The 18723-nt window shown below is 58.0% G+C and overlaps 1 protein-coding gene across 4 annotated transcripts in view; it reads right to left on the reverse strand.

Moving 5' to 3' along the window:
- Positions 1-18461, reverse strand: part of PPP6R2 (protein phosphatase 6 regulatory subunit 2) — a 66448-nt gene extending 47987 nt beyond the window's left edge. For 3 of the 4 annotated variants that reach the window (XM_021546364.3, XM_021546363.3, XM_021546361.3), the window contains exon 1: positions 12900-12973. The gene's annotated coding sequence lies outside the window, so the exon portion shown is untranslated. Of the gene's footprint in view, positions 1-12899; positions 12974-18153 lie in introns of those variants that run through there. The other variant, XM_021546362.3, reaches the window with a different exon arrangement.
- Positions 18462-18723: the final 262 nt, after the last annotated feature.

Here is an 18723-nt window from a genome sequence, read left to right on the forward strand (position 1 = left end):
AATCCCCCCTGAGGCTGCCCTGGCCCAGCCTGAGGCCGTTCCCTCTCCTCCTGTCCCTGTTCCCTGGAGCACAGCCCGACCCCCCGGCTGTCCCCTCCTGGCAGGGACTTGTGCAGAGCCACAAGGTCCCCCTGAGCCTCCTTGGCTCCAGGCTCAGCCCCTTCCCAGCTCCCTCAGCCCCTCCTGGGCTCCATTCCCTTCCCAGCTCCCTCAGCCCCTCCTGGGCTCCATTCCCTTCCCAGCTCCCTCAGCCCCTCCTGGGCTCCATTCCCTTCCCAGCTCCCTCAGCCCCTCCTGGGCTCCATTCCCTTCCCAGCTCCCTCAGCCCCTCCTGGGCTCCATTCCCTTCCCAGCTCCATTCCCTGGACACTCCAGCCCCTCCAGGGCTCTCCTGGCAGGAGGGGCCCGGAGCTGCCCCCAGGATTCCAGGGGGTCCCTCAGCAGGGCCAGCACAGGGGACAGTCCCTGCCCTGGGCTGTGCCCACCCTGGGGCTGCCCCAGCCCAGGGCCATCGGCCTCCTGCCCCCCGGCCACCCTGGGCTCGTGCCCGGCCGCTGGCACAGCTCCCCTGGGCCTTTCCCAGCCCTGCAGCCCCCCTGCCCCAGCCTGGAGCGCTCCAGGGGCTGGGGCTGGCCCAGGGCAGCGCCTGGCACTTGGCCTGGCTGCCCCTCACCATGGCTCCAGCCTGTCCCCATCCCTCTGCAGAGCCCCCACATCCCACCCAGCTCAGTGCCACCCGACGTTCCCTGGCCACCAGCAGGAAACCACAAGCACAGTGGGATGCTGCTCTGCATGGAAAGGGGCTGTGCTGGGCTTTTTCTTTAACAAAAATCTGCCCCTGGCAATAAACCCTTGAAGGCCTCAGTGTTGGACAAATGTGCACTCGAAATGAAGAGCTCCTTCTAATCCTTCCCGGCCTCTGAAGCTCCCAAAGAAAGAGATGATATCAGGAGTACTTTGTTTTGATCATCAGCCTTATCCTCACCCAGTATCTCGTTAAGCAGCCTCCTAATTGCTGCCCTACCCCATGCTAAAGACAGAATTTGCACAGCTTCTTGATTTAAATGTTACTTGTTTAATTAACTGCTCCACACCCAGACACGAAGAAATCAAAACCACAGCACTTCAAAAGCTGCAGGAAAAAGCTGCAGAAAGGATTCCAAATGCTCTGAGAACAGAAAAGCACAAAAAAAGCCTTTTTTACCAGCTCAGCACACACAGAGCTCAATACATCCCTAAAATTCACTTCTGTGGGCTGCTGGGTTCACATCAGCTCTAAGGGCAGAGGAATCTCCCTGTTTGTGATCTGTATTTCAGCAATAATTCAGCAGGATTGGTATTCCAGCTGCTCCTCTGTGCTGACAGCCCCATGGAAGTAACATCCCAAGGAACCCCGGGGGGACTCTGGGCTTCTCATTAAACATCAACCTTTGAGTGTGAGATTTGCAACTGTATTTGAATATTAAACTAGCAAAACAAAGTCCTGGCGTGCTTGAAGCGTTGATTTCCATCCCTTGCAGGACTCCAGGCTCCTCCCTCAGCCTGCCTCCATCACTTTGATGCCGCTCAGGGCTGGCTACCCTGTCTGCTCCAAGCAACAAGTGACATTTTCTGCTGGGCCACCACAGCTCAGCCCCACAGAAATCCCTGTTCATGCCCAGACTGGGATCTCAGAGCAGGCTGTTAGTTTTCACTGGGGTGCACAAGCAGAGTTTCACAGAAATCCCACTCTGTCCTTCCGTGGACCTTGGCTGTTTCATCTTTGCTGCCCACACAGCACAACTCAGGCGATGTTACAAAAGACACCTCTTTGTACTCAGACTGAAGGCCAGCATTTGCAAACTGAGATTTCCTGCTGCACCCCATGGGGAGATCAAGGGCTGCCCGTTCCACAGACGCCTATTTGATCAACACACGGCCTCAAGTGGCCCGGTGAAACAACTGCTGGGCTCCTTTCCTGGCCCTTCATCCCAGTTCAAAGCTCCCAAGGTGAGTTTGTGGCTGTACCTGCACCGGAACAGCCCAGCCTGTCACACACACTGCAGCTCCTACCAGAATATCCCAACGCTCCTCCACCCAACAGACCCAGAACCGAGGCCCCAGCAAAGCACAGCCCTCAAACAGGACATTAAACGAATGCCTTTTCATTTCCTCAAGCTTTCAGGGCATTACAGACACAGTCCATGCAAAGTTTAAGAAGTTTTGCAGTTAAAAGAAATAGAGACTCTTCAGAAGGAGCTCAGAATGGCTGAGGTTGGAAAAGAGCAACAAGTCCAAGTTGTGCCTGACCCCCACCTTGTCCCCAGCCCAGAGCCCTGAGTGCCACCTCCAGGAATTCCTTGGACACCTCCAGGGACAGGGACTCCAAAGGTCTCTGGGCAGCCCCTGCCAAGGCCTGACCCCTTTCCATGGGGAAATTCCTCCCTCTTTACCCAATTCCTTGGAATTGTGTAAAACATCTTCCCCATGACAAGGCACCACCAGCTGTTCTTCCTGCATGGCACCACTTAACCTCTATTTATGAGCCAGGCTTCATCCATCATAAAACATCCTGAAAGGAAAACAATCCCTGGGAACTCTCAGACCCACCCTTAGGAGTTCCATGGGTTTTACCTGGACAAAGGAACATCAAAGCTCACCCTGCTCTGGGAATCCCAAACCAGCAGCACACACTCCTGATCTGAGGCCACGGCTTGCTGGGTATTAAACCTGCACTGCTGGGAAAAAAGGGTTTGCTTTGCCATGCAGTATTAGCAGCAAAAATATACTCAGCTGGATCATTTCCCCAAACTGGCTTCCAACATTCTGAGCAGGGAGGGAGGGTAGGGAAGTGGGGAAGGATGGAGTAGCAGGAAGGAGACAGCATTCCAGCTGAAATGCCCATCCAACTCGGGCCTGGAGCACTAATCCAAGGAGTCACTCACACTGTGACTGAATTCCCTCAATCCTAACCAAAACCACTCATAAAACCCATGGAATCTGTCGGGTGAGCATTTCAAAAGACTGAAAAGGATGACATTTATTTTTCCAAGCTTAATAAAGAATCCAAGAGATTGGATCAACATTGGGAAAATAACTGGACATCCACCTTGCACAGATGATCATCAAAAGCTCTCTTGATGATGGGATGATGGAATAGTTTGGGTGGGGCTTGGATAGTGAAGGTGTCCGTGCCCTTGGCAGGGGTAGCAACAAGAGGGGCTTTAAGGTCCCAAACCATCCTGGGATCCCATGATTCCCCCCAGGGGTCTGGATGGGCCAACCCACAGGAATTGCAGTGATTTCCTCAGCAGGAATTGCCCCAGAAGCATCAAAACCTGAACCCAGCAGGGCACTGCTCCTTCCAGCCAGGGCCATGGAGATTCTCCTGCTTCCCCCAGCACCGGCCCTGCTGGTTGGTTGGTGGTGATCCCACCTGCTCTTCCCAAAATAACACATTCCTGACCAGGGCACTGTCCACAGCTCCAAACAAACTGGGATCCCACAACAGGATTCTCCCCACATGGCCAAAGCCTCCTGTGCCCGCCAGGGATCCCATCTCACTTCACCACTCCTTGGAAAACTCCAGCACAAATCCAAACCCAAGGATACACTCAATACCCCTCCTTGCTTTTCTCTTCTAGAACTAAAAATAACTCAACAGTTTTGTCCTTGGGAACTGTACTGCTTCATCCCAGCATGTGCTTCCAGGTATTTAAGAAAAGCACAAAGAAGCTCTGAGAATCCCAAAATCCCTGAGGCTGGAAAAGCCCTCCCAGCCCAGCCAGTCTAAGTTGTGCCCTATTCCCACCTTGTCCCCAGCCCAGAGTGCCACCTCCAGAAATTCCCTGGACACCTGCACGGACAGGGACTCCAAACCTCCCCAGGCAGCCCCTGTTAAGGTCTGACCACCCTACTCACAAAGAAATTGCTGTTCATGCCCAAAATTCACCTGTCAAAAATGAAGCTGAAGTGGCCGTTTTCTTCCTGCAAGACACAACATTCCTCAGCAGAGCTGCTGCTGGAAATGGAGGGCAAAGCAGGAGAGGAAAGCCATGGACACACTGGAAGCACTCCTCACATTAACATCACTGCCCTGCACCACTTATTTCATGTGTCAGAACAAAGGTGACAGAAGGGAAGGAAAAACAGAAGGCCTGAAATTGCCTCTTTTGCAAGAGGAAGTCACAGTGTAACAGGCATGAAAGGGGGTGCGCAGCAACTACTGGCAACACATCCCAAACCCCACATCAGCATCTGGCATCCTAAAGCCCCTCAGAGATTTTGGAAACTCCTCTGCTGCTTCATCCTTGAGTTTCCAGAGCCCTCAGTCACACACAGCACCCTGGGACCAGCCACAATTAAATGGACTTTCTGTAAAGCAGAAAGAAAAACTCAGCAAAATATTGACAAACTTCTTCTGAGCTTTGGCTCCTCCCCATGCCAGGCTGAAGGAGGGGAAACCCTGTCCTCTGCCTCAAGAACCCCAGAGCCCCTCCAGTGCCACCCTGCCAGGGCAGGGACACCTCCACTGTCCCAGCTGCTCCAGCCCCAGTGTCCACCTGGCCTTGGGCACTGCCAGGATCCAGTACAGCCACAGCTGCTCTGGGCACCTATGCCAGGGCCTGCCCACCCTCCCAGGCAGGAATTTTTTCTTAATATCCAATCTAAACCAATCCATCCCTGCCCCCTGGCAGTGGGAAGCCATTCCCTGTGTCCCGGCACTCCCGTGCTGATTCAGGGTCCCTCTCTGGCTCTCTCGGATCCCTTCAGACCCTGGAAGGTGCTGTGAGATCTCCACATGACCTTCCCTTCCCCAGGCTGAACATTCCCAACTCTCCCAGGCTGTCTCTGGAGGTGCTCCAGTCTCTGTATGAAGGTGCTGGGCTGCTCTGGACCTGCTCCAGCAGCTCCACGTCCTCCTGATGCCAGGAGCAGCAGAGCTGTGCCCTGTGCTCCTCGCAGAACTGAAAACCAGGCTTGTGCACAACAACACTTGAATTTGGTTCAGTTCCTTGGCCTTGGAGAGATCTCCATGGTTCTGAATCCCCTCCTGCTTCCAGCAGCAAACTCATCCACCCACTGTGGAAGAGGGAGAAGGTTCCCAGGCAGAGCTCAGGGTTCGGCCATGGCAAAACATCAGCGTTTCACAGTCACGGAATCATTTAGGTTGGAAAAGCTCCTGGGGAGCACCCAGCCCAATCTCTCGTGCTGAGCAGCTCCCAGGGTGCCCGACCCAGGTGAGGAGGCCCCTGTCCCTGTCCCTGTCCCAGCGCTGCAGGTGTCCCCTGCCCAGGCTGGTCTCAGCCACGGTGCAGATATTTATACTGGGGATGACTGATCCCAGACAGTCACACAGATTCCCTGGGCAGGAGAGGAACGCTGGAGCACTTCTCCAGCACAACTCAGCTATTTCAGACCCCTGCACAGAGAGGGGATGAGCACCTGGCTCCTTCACTGACTGAAAAAGGAACCATGAACTGTTACCTCAGACAGAGGCATTTGCATCACAGAGGTGTGAACTTTGGGAGAGGTTCCAGCCCCTGGAAAGCCAAGGCAGAGTATGGAAAACGTTGCTGGGGGGAGGGGAAACACTTAGAAACCCATGGAAGAAAATTTAGGATATACCATGGACAGTGCAACATGAAATAATGATACAGTAAATCAGGGAATCATAGAATGGTTTGGGTAGGAAGGGACTTTAAAGACCATCACATTCTAACTACAGCAGGGAACAAGGACTAGGATAATGCAGAAGTAAATAACAACTGATCACAAAGAAAAAAAATCTTGCAACTGAAAAATAAAAAGGAAACAAGCAGCAGAGCTAAGCTGAAAAAACATCCTTTGGTCTTTTCCAGTTTGCTAAATGGTACAGACTGAGCACCTGCTCAGCAGGAATGAGCCTCAGTACTGGCTCAGGGGCTGAGGGCTCTCAAGTTAATCTGGGTATTCCATTCCCTGGGCTGAGCTTGACTTAACTAACACAGAATCATGGCTGTTGTTAACACTACTGCAGCCCCACTGCTGCAATCCCATCACATTCCAGCCCCATATTCCAACTCCCCAGCAGAACTTCCAGCAGTGGGACTCATGTTCAGTGAAACAGGAGCACAGTCATGGAATGGGTTGGGTGGGAAGGGAGCCCAAAGCCCACCCAGTGCCACCCCAGCCATGGCAGGGACACCTCCCACTGCCCCAGGCTGCTCCAGTCCCAGTGTCCAGCCTGGCCCTGGGCACTGCCAGGGATCCAGGGGCAGCCCCAGCTGCTCTGGCAATCCCAGCCCAGCCAGGAATTCCTCATTCCCAATCTCCCATCCATGGCTGCCCTCTGGCAGTGGGAGCCATTCCCTGGGTCCTGTCCCTCCCTCCTTGTCCCCAGTCCCTCTGCAGCTCTCCTGGAGCCCCTTCAGGCCCTGCCAGGGCTCTGAGCTCTCCCTGGATCCCTCTCCTCTCCAGGTGAGCACTCCCAGCTCTCCTGGCCTGGCTCCGGAGCAGAGGGGCTCCAGCACCTCCATGGCCTCTCTGGGCTCACTCCAGCAGCCCCAGGTCCCTCTGCTGCCAGGAGCTGCAGGCTCAGAGGCAGCAGCAGAAGTTCCCAGGCAGGGGAGGTGTCGGAGCCCTGCTCCCTGTGAGCCCAGCACCGGCACAGCCACACTGGGAACATGTTGCACCACGACGCTGCCAGTGCCACCCAACCACGCCCTGGTTAAATGCCCAGGACAGCCCCGGCCCTGTCACTGTGCTCCTTCCTGGGTCCCACGTCCCCGCGTTGTCCCTGGTGCCAGCGCTGCCGTGCCGCTCCAGCTGCGGAGCTCCCGGCGCTGGCCCCGCGCCCGCGGCTCTGCCGCTGCCATCCGCACGGACGCGGTGCCAGCACAGGGCAGCCTGGCCTTGTGCCCGCTCCTGGCACGGTGCAACTGTGCCCTTCGTCCTCTGCCTCGGGGACACGGGGACAGTTTTCAACCTGTGAGCTCACGGGCTCAATTATCCTTCTCAAAGAAAAGAAATCCATCTTAACATGAAAGAATTCAATTAAACGGCGTCCCGGGGGATCTGCCGAGGGAAGAGAACACAAATAAACAGCTAAGGAAACACAACCTTCTCATCCCAGCTCGCTGCAGAGCCAAGCAAGGAGCTGGAACGAGCTGCAGGCCGTGCAGGGCTACGAGAATGGAAGGAAAGGAAGAAACTGCCACATGGAAGAAAACCCCAAATGTCACAGCAGAGCCACCAGTGCGTTGTCTGAGGTGTGACAGAACTCAGTCCTCACAAGGAATCAAAGGCAAAACTGAAACTGAAGCAGCTTCTTGTGCTCTATTTCCTTCTTCCTTCCTGTGGCTGCAGCAGCCAGACCATCCCCACTCCTGCAGGTCTGTGCCTCTCCCAGTGCCAGGCTCTGCTCTGCTGCCGCTGTTCCCAAAGCTGCCCAGGGAAATCAAATCAAAGCGACTCCGGAGTCATCAGTGCCACTCTGGGCCACAGAGCTCTGAGCAGCAGCAAAGCACAGGACCGAAATCCCATTGCAACCCAGGTTCCCAGCACAGGCACCCTGGAAGTGCAGCAGGGGCACTGTCAGCCCCTCACAAACCCTGGACTCAGCACTGCAGATGTTTGGGAAGTTTCCCTGCAAAGCCAAAGTTCCACCTGGCTCCAGCTCAGGCCCAGTTCCCTTCAGCACCTTCCCAGGTGACCCGGGTGCAGTTTGAGGGGACACCAGGGAAGTCTGCAGATGGTACAAAACTGGGAGGAGCTGCTGACTCCCCTAGGGCAGAGAGGCCTGGATAAATCCGAGGGCAGGGAATCACCAGTGGTGTGAGGTTTAACACAGGCAGGTGCTGGATTCCACACCGGGGCAGGGGCAGCCCTGGATGCACCCACACGCTGGGATGGGGAGGTTGGAGAGCAGCTCTGGGAAGGGACCTGGTCCTGGAGGATGGCAAGGGGCACCTGAGTCAGCTGTGCCCTGGTGCCAGGAGGGACATCCCTGTCTCGGGGGCATTAGGGACAGCAGCAAGGGAGAGGATTGTCCTGCTCTGCACCGGGGAGGCCTCAGCTCCAGTGCTGGGATTGGGCACCTCAATACACAGAACAACTAAAGCCCTTGGGGAGCATCCAAAGGAGAGACGTGGGGATGGGGAAGGGTCTGGAGGGGCCACACGAGGAGCAGCAGGCACTCGGAATGTCCAGCTGGAGGAGAGTGAGCTCAGACCTCCCCAGGGGCTGCAGCATCATCCCCAGGGGCAGCTCCGGTCTCTGCTCCCGGTGAGGAGCAGGACCAGGGAACCTGGAAAGCAGGAAAGGTTCTTCCCCAGAGGGTGCTGGGCACTGCCCAGGCTCCTCGGGGAATGGGCACGGCCCTGAGGCTGCTGGAGCTCCCCTCCCTGGGATGCCAGGCTGGGATTGTTGGGGTGTCTGTGCAGGGCCAGGAGCTGGATCTGTGATCCCTGGGGTCCCTCCCAGCTCAGGAGAGTCTGTGGAAAGCTCTGCCAGAGAAGCTTTTCACTCTGTCCCAGCCAGGGAAGAGCCCTGAGCTCTGCCTGCCCCCAGTGACTCCCTGCCCTTTGCCATTTCACCAGGAGGTTTTTTTCTCACGCCTTCCAGCCTCCCCTCCTGCCCAGATGATCCCGGTGTCCTCAGGCACCCAGGCTGACTCCAGAGGAAGGAATGGGGTGTGAGGGTACCGTGACATCAGGGACAGCCGCCCCCAGAGCGCTCTCAGGTAACAGGTGGACACAGCAAGGAGGGACCGACGAGGAGCAACCCCAGCCCAGCAGCTGCAGAGCCGCCAGCTCAGGCTGAGGAGCTGCACTTCCTCCTGCCACCGCCTCACCCTTGCTGCGGTGACAGCCCCCGGTCACGGCCCGGTGCCACGTGGGGCTTGGGTTAAAGGCGCCTCTGACAAAAATGACAATTTTCGTCAGGCTTCAGACCCTGCAGACATTTATTACTGTCACTCTAGATGTGCCTCTGCTCCATCTGGGACTAACAGGCACTAAGAAACACAATGATGGAACTTCCCACTTCCACACCTCATCCAACAGCAATATGTGTGGCACTCAAATTCCACCTGAATCCAAGCCTTTTTTGTCTGAGATTTTCAAACTTGGCTGAAAAAGCTTCATTTCCTGAGATAACTGATACTTATTTGCCCAAGTTTCCCTCCAAACCAGTGTTAAGGTGCAGGTAAAAATAGTCCAGGCAGTGATAACAATGTCAATATTGGTTATTGCAGTGCCGGTGCCTGGGGAGGATCAAAACAAGGAGTGAGGGGAAGATGGTGGGAGGAACAGGGAGCAGAGAGGGAAAAAGAAAAGCTCAAGTAGAGAAACACAGCAGCAGCCAGGAAAGACAACACACTCCTGCTTCCAATAATATTGAATCAAAGGAGACACTTAAGAGTCTTTGTTGCTACTCCTGGTCACACAGAGGCCACATTCCTTCCCTGAGCCTTCCATAAACCCCCGACATCTGTGGATTTTCTGTGAAAAGGAGGTAAATCCACTGCAGCCCATATATATAACTGGGAGCAGGGCTGTGTTCCCTATAAATAGGGCCAGGAGTGAGGGACTGCTGCTCCCAGTCGAGGCTCTGTGTCTGACAGCCCGGCCCCAGCGCTGCCGTCACTCATTAACTCACTCTATTAACTCCATTAGTTCTTCAGGAATTCTGCATCCAGCAAAACAAGACCTCCCACAAACCTTCCTCCCTGTAAAGTTCTCTTTTTGTCAACCTGGCACAGGCTCCCCAAGGAATGGGCACAGCCTTGAGACTGCCAGAGCTCCAGGAGCACTCGGACAACACTCCCAGGGATGCACAGGGTGGGATTTGGGGGTCCTGGGCAGGGCCAGCAGCTGGACTGGATGATCCCTGTGCGACCCTTCCAACTTGGGATATTCCTTGATCCTACGATTGAAGCACCCAGCTCCTCCTTTGCCCTCAGCTCACCGACCTCACCTGTTTCTCCTGCACCATTTGCACCCAAATTTCCCAGTTATTCTTGTTCTACTCCTGTTGCAAACCCAAGATTTACTGCAACAAGCGACTCTCCTATTTCCTGGCATTCCAGTTTGCCCGTTTTTATGGCTGAGCTGCAGCTCCTGCCCTTCAGGCACTCTGACTCGCAGCCCCCGTTGAACCATCCTGCTGGATGACATCCACGGAGTCGTGATCCCGAGCACAGAACGCACACCTGGCTGTCAGCAGGGAGAGCAGGAAAGCTCATCCCTCTGCCCCCAGCCCGAGCTCTCCCCAAACTCCGGTGACCAGTTCCAGGAGCCAGGGAACAGCTGGAGCCGTGCCAGGGAGGGATAGCATGGACATCAGGAAAGGCTCTTTTCCAAGGGTGCTGGGCACTGCCCAGGCTCCTCAGGGAATGGGCACGGCCCCAGAGCTCCAGGAGTGTTCGGACACTGCTGCCAGGGATGCCCAGGCTGGGATTGTTGGGGTGTCTGTGCAGGGCCAGGAGCTGAATCCATAATCCCTGCGGGTCCTTCCCACTCAGGAGATTCCACGGTTCTGTGATGCTGGAATTCCTCTATACCATATATTCCTCCATACCACTGCTGGGCTCAGGGAAGAAAAGTGCTGGGTCCCCTTTGCCACCAGAAAACTCAGGGGAGATCTCAAACGAAGCATTCCCTGCACAGAGCATAGAAAAGCACCACAGGAAAACACTGGGATATCTCTGTAGCAAAGAGGAGAGGAAGTATTAATGAACCAACACCCCCTTCTCGCTCAGGATCTCACTGAGGGGGACAGCAGGGATGGGATTCCCTCCAGCTGGCTCCCAATCCAACCAGGAGACTGGGATTGGGACCAGGGGATCCCACTCCGGAACACAGCTGGGTCCCCCAGGCCCTGTTCCCCAGGGAAGCACTGCCAACAGCGGCCTGGAGCTTCCCAAAAATCCTGTAAGCCCACAGAGCACTTTTCTCCTGGTAACAAACCCCCGAGCAGCAGCTCTCACACAGTGCTGCCTCGTCGTTATTATTTTTGACAGTTTCCAATTTGTGAAGTCAGAAATTCACCCTGTCCCTCCCACAGCACACGCAGAGCTCCTGGAACACCAGGCTGAGCAGGAGATGCTCCACAGCTCCTGCATCCCACAAGAAACCTTCCCCCAGTGTGAGGTTCTGCAGGAACCTTTCCTGCACCACCTGCCCGACAGGCACCTGCTGCTGCATCACCAATCTGTCCCCACTGCCAGCCAGGACATTGTCCTACATCCCTGGATTTCAACATTAATCCAGAGGAAGTACAGAAAGCACCAGGAATATCAGTGTACACATAGAGAACAAGCCTTGGTTTCAGACCACTTTGTTCCTACTCAGGCCTCATCACCTTCTGCCGAGCAAATGTCACCCAGGCCAGCCCAGGCCACGATGTGCTCCCACTGACAGCCCAAAATTTAACTTTGCTTCCCATGAGATCACCATTGGTTGCCATGGAAATCCCTATACTACCATCCACCAAGGGTTTTTTTTACCACTGAAGTATTTTGGCAGCATGCTCGCTTTTAAGTGTCAGAGTAATAAGAGAAAACATAAATGTTTCTTCTCTCATCAGGCTTTAAACAGAGCTTTATAACCCAAATCTGCTCCTAAGAGCTTGGTTCAAACCTGTGGGGCTGGGCAGGGCTGGAATCACCACCTTCTCCTTTCTGAGACACAAAATAAACAATGAAAACAACCTCCAAGTTTTTAAAACATGAATTTCCAAGTGGGGGATCAAGCGAGGAAAAACCTCTTAGGCCCCTCCGAGTTCTCTCAGTTTCTCTTTTTCACTTCCTAGTTTGTTTTTTTTTTTTTTAGCTGGTGCAAAACAAGGCCCTCAAATTCAGCAGGGCCCTCCCAGCCTCTGCCAGGAGCTGCTTTCCTGTCAGATCAATCTCGTGGCGATTCCAGCCGGGCCTCCACTCCTACCCCGGTTTCTGGTCGTTAATAAAACCAGCGCGGTGACATTTACGGCCAAACTGTGCACCCTGGGGTGGGCAGGTCCCCAGGAGGGTGACACGCGTGGGAGGCTGATCCCCCTCCCGTCTCCCCCGGCAGGGACCGGACCCCGGGAAGGGACCAGACCCTCGGGAGAGGGACCCTGACCGCTGATCCCCCGCCTGTGACCCCCGCGAGGGGCCAGACTCTCGGGAAGGTGACCACACCCCCGGGAAGGGGATCGGACCCTTGGGAAGGGGAGCAGACCCCTTGGAGGGGGATCTGACCCTCCAGAAGGGGACCAGACAGCCGAGAGGGACTTGACCCATAGCAGGGGAACCAGAGCCCAAGAAGGAAGACCCTCAGAAGGGCGATCTGACCCCCGGAAGGGACCTGACCTCCTGGACTGACCTGACCCCCGGCAGGGGGACAAGAACCTCGGAAGGGGGACCTGACCCTTGGGAAAGGAACCAGACCCCCAGGGGGGCGAGGTGACCCTCGGGTAGGGGGCCCCGGGAAGGTGACCAGACCCTCGGGAGTGCGCGTGGAGCCCTAAGAGGGGGATCCGAGCCCCAGGAAGGGTGACCCGACCCCTGACCTTGCCACCGCCAGCACTGCCGCCAGCCCCGGGCGCTCCGGGCCGGGCAGGTGCGACCCAGGAGCGCCGGGAGCCCGCGGCCGCAGCCCCCAGCCCCGGCAGCCCGCCCCGCGCGCACCAAAACACGGCGAAAGGAAACTGACAGGCGCACAGCAGCCGCGTTTAACCCAGATCCGCACGGAACGAGGCGGCGGGACCACGGCCCGGCCCCGGACAGCGGCACGGCGGAGGAGCTTCCGAACCCCCCGAAGGGTGCCGAACCCCCGGAGCGCGGGGGGCGCCTCCGGGAGGCCGGAGCGGAGCCGGGGGGGCGGCGGGGCCCAGTCCGCGGCGCCGGGCCCAGCCCCGAGCCTGGCCCCGCGAGGGCGGCGGTGACAGCCGGGTCTCACCTGCGGGTGCCGGGCTGCCCTCGGGCGCTGCCGGGCCGGGCTGCGGGCCGGGCCCGCGGGCTGGGCCGGCCGGGGCTACGCGGGCAGCGGCGGCGGAGCGGCGGCGGCGGCAGCTCCAAAATGGCGGCGGCGCCGCGGCTCCCTCAGGGCGGGGGAGAGGGGCGGGGCCGAGGGCGGGGGCGGGGCCTGCGCTGGGCGGGGCCGCCATGGGCGGGGCTGTGGGAGGTGGGCGGGGCTGTGGGAGGTGGGCGGGGCTGGGCGGGACCGCGGGGACAGGGATGGGGACGGGGACACGGGGATGGGGACACGGGGAGGGGGACACGGACATATGAACATGGGGATGGGGACAGGGATGGGGACAGGGACACGGGGATGGGAATGAGGGCACGGAGATGGGGACAGGGATGGGGACACGGACATAAGAACATGGGGATGGGGACAGGGACACGGGGATGGGAATGAGGGCACGGAGATGGGGACAGGGATGGGGACACGGACATAAGAACATGGGTATGGGGACAGGGATGTGGACAGGGATATGGGGACGGGAATGAGGGCATGGAGATGGGGACATGGGGATGGGGACACGGGGATGGGGACACGGGGAGGGGGACACGGACATAAGAACATGGGGATGGGGACAGGGATGGGGACAGGGACACGGGGACGGGAATGAGGGCACAGAGATGGGGACATGGGGATGGGGACAGGGATGGGCACGGGGACACGGGGATGGGGACACGGACATGGAGATGGGGACACGGGGATTGGAGACATGGGGATTGGGGACACAGACATGGAGATGGGGATATGGGGATGGGGACACAGACATAAGAACATGGGGACGGGGGTAGGGATGGGCAGGGTTGAAGATGGGGACACAGACATGGGGACACAGACACCACAGGATGGGGATGAGGATGGTGGGATGGGGATCGCGACTCAGGACGGGAACGGTGGGACAGGACGGGGAGACAGGGGTGGGAATGGGGTTGGGAATGGTGGGGTGGAATGGTGGGGGGAATGGGGACGAGGACAGGGGGACGAGGATGGGGACATGCAGATGGGAATGGGGGGACAGGGGCGGGATGGGATGGGATGGGGTTGACATTGGAATGGGGATGGGGGACAGGAATGGGGACATGGGAAGACAGGCACAGGATTGAGGATAAGAGGATGGAGACCACGGGGACTGGGGATGGGGAGATGGTGGGATGGGGATGTGACAGGGACAGAATCATGGGGACACTGGGATGGCAATGGGGACATGAGAACAGGGGGTCAGGGATGGTGGGGAAAAGGTGGAGACACGGTGGGGTGGCCCCAGCCCCAGGGACAGGGGCAAGGGGACAGCAAGAGCCCACAGACTGCAGGGTGGGCAAGCTGCAGCCCCTGGGGTGGTCACGGCCTCGCAGGGAGCAGGAGGGGCACGAGGACAGGACCCCACGGCTGTGGGGACACGGGGACAGTGGGAGCCCTTCCGTGGCCATGGCCTTCAGGTGGCTCTGGTGCTACTGCAAGGGGGGACCCCAGCGATGGGGCTCAGGGGACTGGGGTGGGGACAGGGTCCACTGCATCCCTGGATGTGGGAGTGAGCATGGAGAAGGGAGGGAAAAAGGGAGACAGAGGGAGCAGGGATCTCTGAGTCATGCTGGCAGCCTGGGCTCCTGGATCCGCTGTCGCCGTGCCTGGATCTGTCTTTGTCTCGTGGATAAACTGCTTTCCGAGTGCCAGCATCCTCCAGGAACCAGCAGGAAGCGATCCAATCCTTCATTCCAAAGCGAATTCCTGCCATGAGATTTACCACTAAGCCGCTCTGCGCTGCTCTCGCCGGGGCCTTGACCCTGCAGAGATTCCTGCACGTGGTTAAAGTTTACAGGGAAAACGTGGCCTTTGCCATGGGAAAAGAGGGATGGTTTTGTGCTGCCCTGCTCATGGGGAGCACTGAATCACGGCATCCTGGAACGGTCGGGGTGGGGAGGGAGCTCATCCCGTGTCACCCCCCTGCCACAGGCCAGGGTTTGGCCATGGGAGTGCTGCCACAGAAATGCCACTAAAGGTGTCCCCCATGACTGAGTGGGTACAACTCCTCATTTACGGATGCTTTTCCAGTATGAAGGACTCCTAGAATTTATACGGCACCCAGTGTGGTAATTAGCACGTTGGTGGCCATTAATGTGGGAAAAAATAGCACAGCCTCAGGAGTTTCACTTCCCTGTTTTGTCTGTTGGAGGGAAATGGGCTTATAAAGCATTTTTTGTGGCTTATTGTGGATTCTGGGGACAGGACGAAACCATCCAAGCAAATTCCCAAATCTTCCAGTCACCCCCAGAGCCTATTCCCACTCCCAGGAGGGCCAGGGTTGTACAGCCTGACTCCTCCAGCTAATTTCTAGAGTTCCAACCTTGGAACAGCTTCCTTCATCTCTGCTCCAGCCCTCTGGAACACGCTAAGATACAGCTGAACTCTGGGCTTGGCAGCAGCAGGGCCAGGAGCTGCCAGCTCCCTTCTCCCCACAGGGACAGGGACAGGGACAGGGACAGGGACAGGGACAGGGACAGACACCCCAGGCCATGGTTCCAAGCCTGGCTGTGACACGGGGCACTGGATCCCACTGGGAACAACTGCTGGAATCTCCTCTAGCACTGACACGAGGGGCTGGGCAGGTGTGGCAGGGCCAGGCTGGATGGGGCTGGGAGCAGCCTGGACCCCTGGCAGGGGTGGCAGTGGGTGGCATTAGGGACCCCTTCGATCCAAACCACTCCTGGATTCCGTGGTTCTGTGTGTGAGGGCAGCCCCTCAGCACAGGGAGCGCTCTGGCTGCAGAGCTCCCAGCCCTGGAGCAGGATTCCCGGCCGGAGCGGGAGCGGGCACACGTTGGGTGGGAGGCTGCAGGCCCAGAATAGGCTGTGGATGATGAATTCTGGGATCTATTCTTGGCTCAGGATTGAGGCGTGATCTGGTGCCTCCAGCAGGCATCAGAACAGGATCTCCCAGCGCCAGTTTGACATTAATCTGAGCGGCCCTGCAGGGAGGAGGGGACGAGCTTTCCTCCCTTCTCCCCCAGCCACAGCCTCTGCCGAGCACCCAGCGCTGCTCCGGGAGCTTTTCCAAACCCCGGCGTTTCTCTCTGGCTGCCTTTTGGGCCGAGTGAGCAGGCCTGCTTGAAATCCCACAGCTCCGGGTGCCCGAGCACAAACAGCCCCGGGAGCAGCTCGCATTCCCCGGGGCTGCGGGGAACGCTCCTCGCTGCTCTGGGGAACATTATCCGCGGAGCCTGGCGGTGCGGGAGCACGGCAGCCCGGGCAGCGGCTCCTGCGGGCCGCAGGGCCGGGGCGCACAGTTAATTATAGCCGCCGGGCTTGGGCAATGTTGTGTTTGCCGGGTTGCCGGGGAGATGAGCAGCAGCCCCGGCGCTGCCCCGGCAGCTCCGAGCTCGGCAGCAGCGCTGCGCTTCCAGAGCTGCAGCGCCGACCTTCCCAAATATGGTCCAGCACCAGCCGGGAGCTCCCCGGGCTCGGCTCTGGGATCAGCACTCCGGCCATCGGACCCTCCGCAGCCTCTCCTGCGGGCATCAGGCTCGGCACTCCGGGAAAATCCCGCTCTGCAGCTTCCCCTGGCCGGCACCAGCGGCCCCGGGCAGGGCTCCAGCCGGGACGGTACCGAGGAGAGCTGGGCAAAGGAGTCCCGAGACCTTGGGGGTTTCATCAACAGCAAAGCAGAACTGCCCTGGGGCAGGTCCTGAGTTCATGGAAACCTCCTGTGGAGCCAAGCTGGGAGAGCTGGGGGGGCTCACCTGGAGAGGAGAGGGCTCCAGGGAGAGCTCAGAGCCCTGCCAGGGCCTGAAGGGGCTCCAGGAGAGCTGCAGAGGGACTGGGGACAAGGATGGAGGGACAGGACCCAGGGAATGGCTCCCACTGCCAGAGGGCAGCCAGGGATGGGAGATTGGGAATGAGGAATTCCTGGCTGGGCTGGGATTGCCAGAGCAGCTGGGGCTGCCCCTGGATCCCTGGAATGTCCAAGGAAACGCTGGAGCAGCCTGGGACAGTGGGAGGTGTCCCTGCCATGGCAGTGTGGCACTGGAGGGGCTCTGGGGTCCCTTCCCACCCAGCCCATCCCAGGATTCCCAGGTTCTGTGATTCCAGCATTTGCCTGTCCTGCCTTGTGGCTCTGGGAAATTGTGAAGGAATGGGGATGCTGGGTGTGACCTTCTGCCTGTGACAGTTCCCTGCTCAGGTACAGGGCTCTGCTCCCATCCTAATGGAAACCCTCCAGCCCTCACTTTTATACTTCTCAGGCGTTCTTAGCACTTTTATTGCCCCTTTGATTCACAGTTAATTTTCTTCTGCTTGGCCAGGCAGGAATGTTCGTGTGGCTGCAGTGAAATCAGCCATGGGAGACCCCTGGGACAGGATCAAAACTGACTTTTATTGTGGGACAAAGAGTTACTGAGGAAAAAATGTCAACTATTTTAAATTCATATTTTCCTTATCTTTCCCTCCTGTCCCTTGCGTGACAAGAATCAGCTTCAAGTGTGGCAAGTGTAAATGTAGTGTTGCAGGCTAATAAATCACAATTAGCATTAACTAGCAATTCATGGGACAGTGTTTAAGTGCAGCTCCTCTGCTCCCTGATCAGGGGAGTTCAACAGGGGCAGGACAGGCCGGGTAAGGACATTAAAGGCCTGAAGCTGAACAAACAGCACTGGGGGGGGGCAAAGAAGTGCCAAAAATAAATAACCAAACCTACGGGGGCGATGCTGCTGGGAGAGCTCGGCAGCCTGGCCATGGAATTCCTGGGGAAAACAGCTCCTGCCAGGAGCTGCCGTGTCAGCGCACACTCGGGGTGCCTGGGGGAACACTCGGGGTCACTTGGACACCTCTAGGCTCTCTGGAATCACGGAATGGTTCAGCTGGAAGGGACCTCAAAGCCCATCCCGTCCCGTGGGCAGGGGGGAACACCTTCCACCGCTGTGCCAGGGTGCTCCAAGCCCTGTCCAACCCAGCCTTGGGCACTGCCAGGCTGGAATTGTTCCTTCTCACACTTCCTTTTTATGGTGGTCCTACTCCTGCCTTGCTCCGGGCTTGAGCTGGCAATAAATAACCCCTCAAAGTGCCTGGAATGCCACAAAAATCACGGTGACCAACAATCCCGGGCCACCCTTTGCCCTCTGCCCGGGGAACGCCGCCGTGCCCGGCTCTGCCAACATCCCCGGGGCAAACTTCTCCTGAAGGAATGGATGTCATCTTCTCACCTTTGTAAACGTAACTGAGGCCTCAGGTAACTTCTACAATAGAAGCCGCTTAATGAAAGAACTCTGTTTCAAGCGAAAGTCAACTTTCAGCCGGGCCAGGTTAGGTCACACCATGAACTGCGCCTTCGGCAGGTGGAGCGTGTGAGTTACAGCGGGCCGGGTTTGTGTGACTTCTCCTGCAGAAGAGATGCCATTTTTGACCCCTTCCTCAGCTGGCTTTGTGGAGATCTCCTCCTCACGGCCGGCAGGGAACAAACGGCGTCTCTTAACGGTGTTTGGCGCGCTCCTAAATCGGCGAAAGGGGGCTCGGGGAGGCTCACACCGGGCACAGCCGGGGCGGGGGGCCCCGGCGGGACACACGGGGGTCCGACAGGCTCCGGCCGGGACACACGGCGGTCCGACAGGCCCCGGCCGGCGCAGGCAGGGGCCGGGCACCGAGCGGTGAAGCCGCCGTGGGCGCAGCGCGCCCAAGCCCCGCGGCGCCCTCACGCCGCCCTCACGCCGCCGCCATGACACCCGCGCGGCCCCGCCCGCGGCGCTCCGCGCGCCCGCCCCCGTCTCGATGGTGCG

Source organism: Lonchura striata, chromosome 5 (assembly GCF_046129695.1).
Source record: "Lonchura striata isolate bLonStr1 chromosome 5, bLonStr1.mat, whole genome shotgun sequence".
NCBI lineage: Eukaryota > Metazoa > Chordata > Aves > Passeriformes > Estrildidae > Lonchura > Lonchura striata.